The sequence below is a fragment of the Mus caroli genome, unplaced genomic scaffold (genome assembly GCF_978045245.1).
Source record: "Mus caroli unplaced genomic scaffold, Mus_caroli_1 scaffold_4, whole genome shotgun sequence".
Taxonomy (NCBI): Eukaryota; Metazoa; Chordata; class Mammalia; order Rodentia; family Muridae; genus Mus; species Mus caroli.
The window spans coordinates 89568732-89582057 of NW_028227259.1; the positions used below are offsets into that span (position 1 = coordinate 89568732).

The 13326-nt window shown below is 35.8% G+C and overlaps 1 pseudogene across 1 annotated transcript; it reads right to left on the minus strand.

The window, feature by feature from the left end:
• Positions 1-3602: 3602 nt before the first annotated feature.
• LOC110295247 (UDP-glucuronosyltransferase 2B1-like) lies at positions 3603-12157 on the minus strand (annotated as a pseudogene). The gene is made up of 5 exons (XR_015046949.1): positions 11418-12157; positions 10188-10337; positions 6574-6661; positions 6219-6438; positions 3603-4829 (listed from the first exon to the last, which is right to left on the minus strand). The product of XR_015046949.1 is annotated as a UDP-glucuronosyltransferase 2B1-like (transcript).
• Positions 12158-13326: the final 1169 nt, after the last annotated feature.

Sequence of the window (13326 nt, forward strand, 5' to 3'; positions counted from 1 at the left end):
ACTAAGCCATAAATGGGACATGTATATCACATGGTATCCTTCCAAGCCTCGGGTCATTTCTTTAGAAAGCTTGTAAGAGACAGAGGTGGTGAATAACTACAAGCAAGATATTTCTTTCATATTCAACAGTCTCTGTTGAGGATTTGTCTTTTGCTATGTATGTAATGCTATATACTAGCATCCCAAGGTTGCCCCCAGGGATGAGAGAATCAGCACGTCGCCCCATATAACCATGTAACCTTGTTATTCAAGTTATTACTATTTGGTGAATAAAGATACCTCCATCCTATAGCTGGACAAAAGAGAGATAGGTGGAATTTTTAGTTCCCAGGTTAGAAGGAAGAGAGAAGATGGAGAAAAGAGCAGATATCATGGGGTAGGTCAGTCATCAAAACATGGCCAAGAGGAATGGCTAAGTGAAGTTAAGAACATCCCAGATGGATCATGGTGAGATATAACTCAGTGTTATGGATAGGGAAGTAGATGCTAATAGCTTAGATGGTAGATATCTGCCCAGCTTTAGAGATTATTAAGGCTTATTATAAACATGAATGTTGCTTGTATTTTAACTGGGAACTGAATGATCAAAGGCAGGGTAAAACCTTGATTGAGATTAAATATTTACTACTGCATCATCTGCACATATCGACTCCTAGGGACTGTGACAGCATGTAAAATCCCCATACAAGTACAAGATGGAGAAAATCTCAGAATGGAGAGAACAGGTGACCACAGAGTTAGAGCTAGAGCCCTAGCTGGGGAGCGATTAGCAATTGGTATTGCTGGGAGAAGGAGAGTCAGATTTTTTTGTTTTAAAAAATATTACCTGTAGTAACTCTATCCTACTCTTGTGCAAGGCCACATATTCATGGTATATGGGTAGTAAACATTGAACATGGTTGATATGAAAAAAAGAACACAATGTTCAGTCCCTAGGGAATGGAGATGGATCTGGGAGAAGTTGGCTGAAGAGTTAAATATAATCAAACTATATTATGCAAATTTCCCAACTCAGTGCTGAAGAGAGGACTCAGTGGGTAAGAGCACTGGCTGCATTTCCGGAGAATAGGAATTCAATTCCCTACATGTATGTTCACTCTAGTTCAGACCTCATGGGCACCAGAGATACAGGTGGTGTAGAGACATATTATATATAAAATACTCAATATATAAATACACACACATGCACACACACACACACACACACACACACACACACACATATAAAATTTGTCACTCATATATATATACATGTGCATATATGTACATACATAACATACAATTATTTATTTTATTTTTATTGTTTTTGAGGCAGGAATTTTCTGTATAGTTCTGGCTATCCTGGAACTTCCTTGGTAGGCCAGGCTGGCCTGGGACTCAGAGATCTCTGCCTCTGGAGTGCTGGGATTAAAGGTATATGCCACCGTGCCTGGCTGCTGTTTTATTTTATTTGTATTTTTTTACATAAAAATTTTAAAAAAGAAGTTTAAGTCAGCCAGATAAGATGGCACTCATCTTTGATACCAGCACTCAGGAGGCAGATGCAAGTAGATTTCTATGGGTTCAAGGCTAGCCTGGCTTACAGGGAGAGTTTGATGACAGCTAGAACACTAATGAGATTCTATTTCAAATATATAAGTCAACAAACACAAAGATGTACAAATGAAAGAAAAGAAAGAGTTAAATAAACAAGTTTTCTTTCAAACCCTGAGTCTGGAGTGTTGACTCAACAGTCAACAGACAAGAGCACTGGCTGCCTTTCCATAGGACTCAGTTAGATTCCCAGGATTCATAGACATCTATAACCCCAGTTCAAGGGTATCCTGTGCCATATTCTACGTACCAAGCATGCATATAGTACACACACAGACACACAGACACACACAGACACACACAGACACACACACACACACACACACACACACAGGTTGTGAGAACATTAATAAGATTTAAAAATTGGTATCTCCAATGTAAATCTGTGCAAGGAGCCTTGGAGGACTAGGATCTCTTATGAAGGTATTTGTTTAGAATAGAAACTACTGTATGGAAATGAGTGGCAATATGCCTTTAAATTCCAGATAAGTGGAGCCTTGAATTAAACACTAATTAAGGCAGAAAGTGGGTGGTTAAAGTGAACCTTGGAAAGGGCCCATCAGCAGGCCCATTTGATCTCAGAAAAGGTGAACTTTGGTTTCAGCTCAGGATTGTTTTATATCCAAGTATTGGTAAAAGCCAGAGCCTGCTTCTGTTGTAACTTAAGTTACTCCCTTTGAAAAAAGTATTCTGTTGACTTTTCATTGCAGAGTTCTTGTTTGGCCAGTGTTGCCTTTATAGCAAGGTCCTGTACCTGGAATTTTGACATAATCTGTTTCTAAATCCACAGAACTCTTGGCCAGCTTCAGCTCTCTTTCTTATTTTGGCATCATAAAGGTTATCTACATCATGTGATCATGTCAACTCAGGATCATGAGATAGAATACTTGTTTGTTTGTTTGTTGTTTTTAATAAACGCATTTTGTCAGCATGAAGAAATCACACTGTGTCTAGAATCTTTCTCCCAGTTTCTAGAATAGCACTATCACGCTATGTCTGAATTAGCTAGGATATCAGATTAGAACAGATCTGATTTTATATTGAGAATTGTATCCTACCCATGAACAGCTCAAAATGCACACCAGGATTATAGAACTAGATTTATGGGTTCATTAAAAAAAAGTTCCCCAAGTATAACATTGCTTTAAGGAGTGAAATAATAAAGATGACTAAGGCATGGTATCTTTCCAGGAGAAACTTAATATAGTGAGATATAAGCTGTCAGTGAAGGGGCAAATGAGGGTTCTAACCACTCACTATGTCATTTGGTGTTTTATTTCTGATGTACAGGAATCTGGGATTTTTACCAACATGAACAGAAATGAAATACGTTGGCTACATAAGAGCAGTAACTGTTATAACTGGCATATAAAGTTGGAATTGAGTGAGGTCTGAGTTCCGTAAAATAACCAGAAACAATGACTTTCCTTATACAGATGGAAAAGTGAGTCTATTTCAAAAGTGTGACATATGAACATTATTATTTATGAGTAGTAAAAGGAAAAAAAAAGCAAGTAAGGGAGAAAAACAGTCCACCAAATGAAGTCAGAGCAGGCCTGGCATTTGTAAAGGTAAGTGATAGACGTGTTTTGCAAAGGCTTTATGCCTATGCAAAGTTTGTGAACCACAGTTCAGCTCAATAATTGTTGTTGGGGAGAGCTCCTCTTTGTCAGGTGACTCTGAGCCAAATCCTTATTTAGCTTTCTTGTTCAATCCAGGACCCATCTACTAGGGATGATCCTGTCCACAGCATGCCAAGCCACCCCTCACCCCAAAACCCCGACCCAGCAACCCCTGCCTTCTCCACTCCACATTATTTAAATTATTCCAGGAAACTTGACCACAGGCCAGACTTTCCTCTCAGATGACTCAAGATTTGTCAAGTTAGCAACTGAATCTAACCCAGGTGGATTACAAACATTTTCTAGCTGGACTTAAATAACAGGACACAAAGTATCTTATAATCATATTGGATGAGGCCAGTGGGAAGCAGAAAGGTGATCATAAGGAAAGATTTTAACATTTTATTGAATCAAGGTAAGAAATTCTGTATGAATGAATTAAACAAAATCAGCAAAGTACATTGTGTGTCTGTGGGGGATATTTCAGATACGAAATATAACATGAGCTAGGTGATGGTATGACTTAAAAAGATGATCTTCTCTTGGATGTGTACTTTCAAAGTGAGAGAGAATGGAACATTTGGCAACTTAAATCCACTTCAAAAGGCAGAATGAGAATGACAGTGTTTAGGTCAGTTGTGAGTAAGAGATAAGAAGGAAAGTAAATTAATAATCTTGCCAAGCCTAAGAACTCCCAAGTACTGGAATTTATGTCAGGAGCAGTAAGAATAAATGCTTGAAAATTACTGTTTGAAAAAGGCTTCTGATTGAAGGAGGGTAGCCTCCACCACAGGCCCTTTAGGGAATATTTGTTGGAAGTTTGCTGTACCCAAAAATAACCAGAAACAATGGCTTTCCTTATATTGGTGGAAAAGTGAGTCTATTTCAAAAGTTCCGTACCTGAACGCTATTATTTATGAGCAATACAAAAAAGATGAAAGAGAAGTAAAAAGGAAGGGAAGAAAAATAAGTCCATTAAATGAAGACAGAGCATAAAAAATTAACTAATACTTAGAGAGGTTTTTCAAAGGCTTTATGCTTATGCAATTTTTTGTGAACTACAGTAACCTCAGTGATTGTTGTTGGGTATAGTTCCTCAGTTACATTAAAACATTCTAAACTGAACACACAATTTTGCTTCTAGAGCCCTGAGTGTATATCTTGCATAAATCTTTGCATGCCTTCAACATATAGTGCATCTATGAGAGCCATCTTTAATGAAGTCCTGACCCTGTCTTGTTTCAGAGAGAAGACACCTGGGACTGACAACAGGTTCCTGCTGGAAGCAGCTGGCAGAAGCTCATCTCTCAGGACTCTCTGCTTCAGCCTTCATGAAGCTACTCTTTTTTCTTCTTTCCCATGTTAGCAGTCTTATGGCAACAAAAGAGGCAACATTTTGTGATTATGAATACCACAGCTACCACACAGACCAATAGGAACCCAATCACATCCAGAGAGTGGTACTGGAACCAGGTAAGGTCATGCAGAGCTGGACGAAGGTGCTTGGCTCCTTTATTGCGCATGACATACTCGATCCAGAAGACAGCTCGGTCCAAGGGCTTCATTGGCTGGTCATGGTGGATTCTGGATAATCTCATGGCATTCTCTTTATAGCTGAAAGGACAATGCATACAACTAAAATGAAAGAGGAGCTAATTTGCCGACTTACCTAACATTTATTGGTTTGGGGAAAAGTCCCACAAGAGACCCAAAATGAATGGCATAAACTTCCCGTACTATGTTTTATGAGGTGATAGGGAGGACAGTTGAGTGACAGGGAAGTCAGTGAAACAGTCTTGTTTAGTACAGTTTTTTTTTTCTGAACTTGGTGGTGTCAACAAGACTAGTTGACACTGGTCTTGAAGTACTTAATGAAGTCCTGTATTTACCTCCAACTAATGAGCTTACCAGTGTCTACCTGTACCTGAGTTACACATGTTGGCTTATTTTTGCTTTATTCCCCATAGAATACTTACTTTTAATTTGAATTTTGAAGTTGAGCAACATTTCAAACATTGGCAAGAGAAAGTGTGTATGTGTGAGTGTGTGTGTGTAAGATTTAAGAACAAGTAGTGGAGACTGAATTCTTTTAAACTCTACAGGGTCATATGTCATGCTGGATATCTCCTCTCTAGTTTTGGTTTCTCCTCTTCTCTTCTATCTCTGTTTCTTAATTTCTTTTTATAATCAGATTCATGTTTTGAAAACACTTGTTAAGTCATCATTCTTCCTTGAACAGAATTTACAGCAGACTTCTGACTGGATGGAAAGCAATGCAAATCTGTTCCTGGACTAGGAGACTGTGTATGGAAGAACCAGGTGCACTTTCTGTTATTTTGCCTCTGGATATTCTCATTAGGTACATTTGTCTATTGGAAAACCTTGAAACTACCAACAGTGTTCTCTGGGTATGGTAATAATTTAATACTGTCTCTCATTTCTTCAGTACTGGTTATGCAATATCACATATCATTATAGAAATCAAAGTTTTACCAAAAGTTTTATAACTTCAGAAAATATGGGTAAATGTTTAATCTTTCATTAATATTATGGTTTGTGATTACTATGTACATTCTATTATATTTTGAAATAGTGACCTTGTTACCAATAGATATATATTTGTGATATTATTTATGTATATAGAATACTTTAAGACTTATCATGTCTCATTCATTGAAATTTAAATTCAGGGTAACTTTGTTGTTAAAATAAGCACATATTTATGACATGCAATATCACAAAGTTATTCAAAATTGTTCTCCTTCAAATAGGATAAAAATCAATCTGATGTTGTGCATCTATCAATAATTTTAAAGGAATAGTTATTCACCACCAAGCGTGAATGCACATATTTTCAATTCCAGCACTCAGGAGGCAGAAGCAGGCAGACCTATATCAGTTCATGGCTGGTCTTGTGGTTACATAGTACAAAACAAAAAAGAAAAGAAGAAAAACCTTAAAAAAACAACTTCACACAAGGAAACAAACAACAAATAGACTCACGAAGGGTCATTAATGACAATCTTCAAGGCAGTGAGAAGGTCTGTAGTTGACATTGTGTTGAAGTCCACTCTAACAGCTGCTCCCTTGGCTACTATGTGATTAATATTATCATGTTGGTCCCCAAACAAGGGAATACCAACAATAGGAATGCCATGGTAGATCGCCTCATAGATGCCATTGGTTCCACCATGAGCTATAAAAGCTTTGGTTTTTGGATGACCTGCAGTGAGAAGAAGTTTTACATAATTATTGATCATAATATTAAAGAGAGGGGAAATATGAAGACTCAGAAGGAGGCTGTTCTCAAATAAGTATATTACTATAGCCCCAAACCTGTAGTGGAACTTTGCCTTACCAAGAAGGTCATTCTGGGGGATCCACTTGTAGAGCCGAGTATTGGATCCTAAGGTGTCTGGTTTCTTACCATCAAATCTCCACAGAACCTGTTACACACAGACATTACCTTATTTAATTAAAGAAATCCAAGGCTTTGGCATATTTTGATTCTAGAGAATTGAGATTACTCAGTTGAACATTATTCAGATGATGGACTATAAAATTTAAGAGAAGGGAAATCTAAACTAGTAAGAGATATTAAAAGACTGAAATAAATAATACATTTTCTATACATGGCTTCCTAATAACTTGAGCATGACATTTAATTATACTATTTTTATATATCTGATAATTAATGACAAATTCTTGTATACATGACATTTTTAGAGAGTTATAATCCTTATTGGGAAAAGTGTTAAATTAGTAATAGTTTATGATTATGTATATTTCATATATAACCCTATACATAGGATATATGTAAATGTTATATATAATCTCAATATTACATCTTTTAAAATCTTAGCCACTTAGTTTTACCTATATTTTTGTGTTCTTTCAGCTATTCATTATAATTAGGTTTATTTTGATTCATAATATATCATGATATAATTTCCCATTTCTAAAAATAATTTCTTTCTTACTAGCAACTATACTTCAGTTCAGATAAAGTTTATTAAGGACTGTCCATGAAAAATTGTCTCAAAAAAAGAAAAAACAAAAAAAAGAAATAATTGTCAATAGGAAAATTGAAAATATGCTTTGAATTGTCCTGAATACATTTCATGTCTAGTATCAAACTGAGTTCTAAAGTACAAGAAAGTTTCACAAACTGGAATAATAACTGTCAGTCTTTACTTTCTGTATGCTTTGTGTTTTGTAAAATAAAAAAAAAATCTCCACAATAGGCGATATCAGTATCAAGTAATAGAGTAAATGTAGTTTACAAACATCAAAAGACGTCTGGATGGATCACAGGGCCCCCAGTGGAGGAGCTAGAGAAAGTACCCAAGGAGCTAAAGGGATCTGCAACCGTATAGGTGGAACAACGTTATGAACTTACCAGTTCCCCAGAGCTCTTGACTCTAGCTGCATATGTATCAAAAGATGGCCTAGTCGGCCATCACTGGAAAGAGAGGCCCATTGGACTTGCAAACTTTATATGCCCCAGTACAGGGGAATGCCAGGGCCAAAAAGTGGGAGTGGGTGGGTAGGGGAGTGGGTGGGAGGGTATGGGGGACTTTTGGGATAGCATTGGAAATGTAATTGAGAAAAATACCCAATAAAAATTATTAAAAACATTATTGTCAGTAGAGTTATTGAAATTTAGAGTTTCATTAGAAGGTATTTTCAAAACAACATGAAGAGGAGGGAGAAAGTTTATAAGATCCAGAGGGGATGAATGACATCCCAGGGTCTACCAGGTATAATAAGAATGATGCTCATATAAACTCACAGAGACTGTAGCAGCATGTCTAAGACCTGCCCAGGTTCAAGGCAGATGAAGTTCCAGCGCACAGAGTAGAAAATGTTCATGGACTTCCACTTCTAACTAAGAAGCTATTTGCAAGTGATATCTGTAAACAAAGGGGAAAATCAGCTTCCCCCCAGTAGAGAGTGACTGGGTAAACCAATCATACACCAGTTAGGCCCCAAGCCCAGGAATGCCATGCTTTTATTTATTTATTTATTTATTTATTTATTTATTTATTTATATTAATTCTTTTGTGTGCTTTTTCTTTCCTTTTGTTTTGCTCAAATATTTTTGGTCTTATTGTTTTTAAGTTCATTTCTTTGATTTTCTTTTTTTGTGATTTCTTTGAGAGAAATGAGAGGGAAGAGCAGCCAAGGAGGACGTAAAAAAGAAGAAAGGTAGGGAAGGAGCGAGAGACGGAGATGAGAGATAGAGAAGAACTTTAGAGGGGGACCACGATGTAGGCAACATCTGGGGCATAAATAAATAAATTAATTGAAAAAATTATGTATTCTCACCTTGAAAAAAAGAAATTATCTTTAGTACATTCTAAATAAAAGTAATGTGTTTCTACTGCATTAAAAAAAAAAAGGAAAAAAAAAAGAAGAGAAAACTCCATGACATAGAATAAAATGCAGTAATGTACTGAAAATAACCACAGTAGCCTTGGGAGTAACTTGGGAATTGAAAAATAGGAGTACCTTATAGCAAAAGCTTATGAAGAACAAAAATTTTATCAAAATGAAGAGACTCTCTAAAGAGTTGTGTAATATTTGTAAATTTTTAAGAGAGTGTACTAATTTAAGAAAAACCTCTAACATCACAAGATATAAGAATTCAATTAACTTAGGCAAATGATCCAAAGTAGTTGTTCCCTCAGATGCAAATAGCTTATAATTATCTGAAAAATCTTTCAATAATTTCAGCTATTAGAAAAAATCAATTCAAAATATATCAATATTCCATCATAATCCACTTATCACAAATGTCACAAAAATTTATCTAATATAAAAATGCTCCTTCAGATAATATGGATATTGAACATTTATGCATTTATCATATTTGGAAATATAAAATGAGATAAAATACATAAATAAGCTTGTTCATATAAATAACATTAATATGTTACATACAGTTAACCTATGCCACTCTTTGGTGATATCTGAGGGAAATAATTGCAAGTGAAAAAATCTACATAATAATGTTTATTACATCACTATTCAAAATTCCCCCTATAGAGAATTAGCTTAGATATTCTTCAACTGATCAGTGTGTATCAAAGTGTTGGTAAACATACAGAATTGTGTTTTACTCAGATAGAAAAATATTATTATTATTAAATAATTTAGGAAAATAGCTATAGTTTAGAGAACAGGAGATTAATCAATAAGTCAGAAACAGAAAGATAAGTGTTGTTTTCTTTTGTATGTGGAAACTACAAAGACAAAAACAAAATCCCTGCAGAACCTAAGTGTAGAAAGACTAAAAGGAAGTGGAAAGGTTAAAAGAGAGCCATGTGTGGAACATGCATACATGAAGCTGTCCAAAACAGCCTGCCTGCCATGTCATCGTCCTGCTTATCTAAGTCTGTAGTTCTTTCAATGGTTCTTTCAGTTTTCTGTTTTTCTATCTCTTTTCTTTTCATTTATTAATCTAATCCCGTACATTGGCCAGGTCATTTTAACTTCACAAGGATTCTAGGACATTACCTCTGATCTCTGTTAGATATATGTTCAACCTATCTGTTTATCTAATATAGCACAATATATAATGTTTATCACAGTGTATATAACAGCTCTTCATTACTATAATATTTCCAAGTAGAATATAATTTCTATTTAGTGAAGATATTGATTCTTTATTTCTTTAGCTGTTTAACATGTCTCTGGCATTTACTATATGTTCTTGAAGAGAATATAAATTCTCTTTTATGAGTTACCTAAACACCTTTCAATCACTGACCACATTCTAAAATGATTTAATACTTTGCTTAAGAGTAAGGAGATTCAGAGATGTAAGGAAATAATGTATATGTTAATTGTCAGAGAGTTCTAATCCACTTGATATATGTCTCATAAAACCAAACATCTGGAAATAGTGGTGAAGAATTGTTTCCATGAAAAAGAAAAGACAGTTTATCAAGGGAAACAATGTAGAGTTACCTTAGGCAGTGGTTTGGCTGGTTTGCAATGGAGTCCTTCCAACAAAGTCAAAATTAGGCAAGAAAGGGTGAGGAAATTCCAAGTCCCAGAAGGTTCGAATGAGCCATATGTCTGCCTTCCCCATCATCTCAGTTAATGTTGTGGGTCTCCCTGCACCCCCCAAACAAACAAATACTCTATGGTGAAAGGAGCTTGCCTGGAATAAAGTGTGTGATTTCTGCAAGTGAGTTGAGGTCATGTAGACAAGCAATTTAAAATGCTCCAATTATGATTTATGATATAATTCTATTAACACAAATATTATTTGAAAATTACATTGATTTCCAACGTTGCACCAATAAATTTGAAATATTTTGCCTCTTGCAAAGATGCTTGAAAATGCTTAGAAACACAGCCTTTGTAGAATATTTAGTCTATTTTACACATTTTAGTAGCTATGCTCTTGGTTTCTGATTCTTGAAATGCACTGTGATAATCGGTAAGGAATGACTAAGTTTCTTTTATCCCTGCTGCACTATGTCTGTTACAGGAGACTAGTATTACTAACTTAGTTGTATATTTCAAAGTTACAGCTGGGTATTTCTATAAGTAGTTAACATTTAAACTGTTTCTCCTAATAAATTAGGTAATATTTTACTTAATGAATAGGTATTTAAAAATGATAAAAACACGTGCATTTCATATCAAGAATTAAGGCTCTAAGATTAAGTTTTATAGATATGATCCATTTCAAATTCTAAGAAAATCAAGTTGCCTTGACTGTTTCTGGTTCTAGTGATACAATTTAATTGTGAATAAGCTTTCCTGATATTCTTCATAAATGTTTTAATTTATAAGTGAGTAAATTTCATAAGGAAATATGTTTTCTTCAGTGCTACACAAATAGTTGTGGTAATGAATTATGATTCTGTAGTGTTCTCATTTACAGATATTAAAGCACTCAATGAAACCTGGAGTTTCTTATACTTAGACAATGTAGAGCAGATCAAATGATTACCAAGAGAAATCTTCCTTGTCTAATTTTGCATGGTTAGTAATTTCTGGAGTGTTCTGTATAATTACTCTGCAGTATTTTGCCTTGTTAAGAGGCTATTTAATTCTCTTCTATTTTTACTCTATCAGCTCACAATTAAGAATCTCTTTCTCTGCCTTTATATTCATCTATACACATTCTCATTCAAAGAAACATCAAGTCAGGATTTCACAGTAACAATGAAAGGCACAGCTTACCTAGAACATCACTGTAAAACTGACTCCAGGATTTCTCATTAAATGTTTGAAACCAAAAGTCAAAATACAACACCTGCAACATATTCTTCACCCTTTCTGCAAATGTCATGTGGTCACTTAATTCTGACAGAACCACAGGCACATAGGAAGGGGGGAGTGGAAGGCCCCCACTGTACTTTTCATATCTGTATCCAGGACAGAAGCGGAGACTGTACACTAAAGGTGTCTTAAGCAGTTCTGCTAGCAGCTCACCACATGGAACCAAGACATCTGCTAGAACGACATCAAACTTAGATCCTTGGAGTTTTTCCATGAGACTCTTGTTCCAACTATTGCTTTGTAGAAACGTTCAGTCATGTCTGAATATTCACTGGAGATTTTTTTGCAGTTTTGAATAAGATGTCCAAAATGAATGTTTTTTAATTTCATATGTCCAGTCTCCTACCCATTTTCCAAAAGCATATTCAAGATCATCTTTACTCAAAGGTACAGAATAAATTTCAAAATTAATAGAAGATTAATTGATCGGCCCAATGAGGATGGAAGCAGAAGATACGAGAACGGTGCTTCATGACCTCTCTGGACAAGTTCATACAGAATTATTTTCATATTTATCCAATGGCTGTATTCTGTGGGCCATACCAGCACTTTCCCACAGGCTCCAGGTCTAATATAGCATATGAGCTGTATCAAAAGAAAAACTGAAGCCTGTTTCATAGACATCTTGCTGAAAGAGAATGCTTTTGATATTTGTCATTCTTTACAATTTTTTCTGCTTTTATGTAAATTCTGTCAACCAAGAAGTTAACATATAACTTCTAACCACATCACTGACTAGATAAGTCTGATGGTGTAATGTCCTATGTAAATACACACATGGACCATGAACTCAAGGTTAACAAAGTTTGTCTTTTTTTTTTATTGTCCTTGGTAATATTGCACTACAATTGATTCACTTCTTTTTTTTTTCCAATTTTTTATTAGGTATTTTCTTCATTTACATTTGAAATGCTATCCTGAAAGTCACCTATATCCTCTCCCCTGGCTCCCCTACCCACCCACTCCCACTTCTTGGCCCTGGTGTTCCCTTGTACTGGGGCATATAAAGTTTGCAAGACCAAAGGGGCCTATCTTCCCAATGATGGCCAACTAGGCCATCTTCTGCTACATATGCATCTAGAGACACAAGCTCTGGGGATACTGGTTAGTTCATATTGTTGTTCCACCTATAGTGTTGCAGACGCCTTTACCTCCTTGGGTACTTTCTCTAGATCCTCCATTGGGGGCCCTGTGTTCCATCCAATAGCTGACTGTGAGCATCTACTTCTGTGTTTGACAGGCACTGGCATAGCCTCACAAGAGACCACTATATCAGGATTCTTTCAGCAAAATATTGCAATGTTGTCTGTGTTTGGAGGCTGATTATTGGATGCATCCCCGGATGTGGCAGTCTCTAGATGGTCCATCCTTCTGTCTCAGCTCCAAACTTTGTCTCTGTAACTCCTTCCATGAGTGTTTTGTTCCCAATTCTAAGAAGAGGCGAAGTGTTCACACTTTAGTCTTCATTCTTCTTGAGTTTCATGTGTTTTACAAATTGTATCTTGGGTATTCTAAGTTTCTGGGCTAATATTCACTCATCAGTGAGTACATATCATGTGAGTTCTTTTGTGATTGGGTTACATCACTCAGGATGATACCCTTCAGATCTATCCATTTACCTAGGAATTTCATAAATTCATTGTTTTTAATAGCTGAGTAGTACTCCGTTGTATAAATGTACCACATTTTCTGTATCCATTCCTCTGTTGAGGGACATCTGGGTTCTTTCCAGCTTCTTGCTATTATAAATAAGGCTGCTATGAACACAGTGGAGCATGTGTCCTTCTTATCAGTTGGAACATCTTCTGGG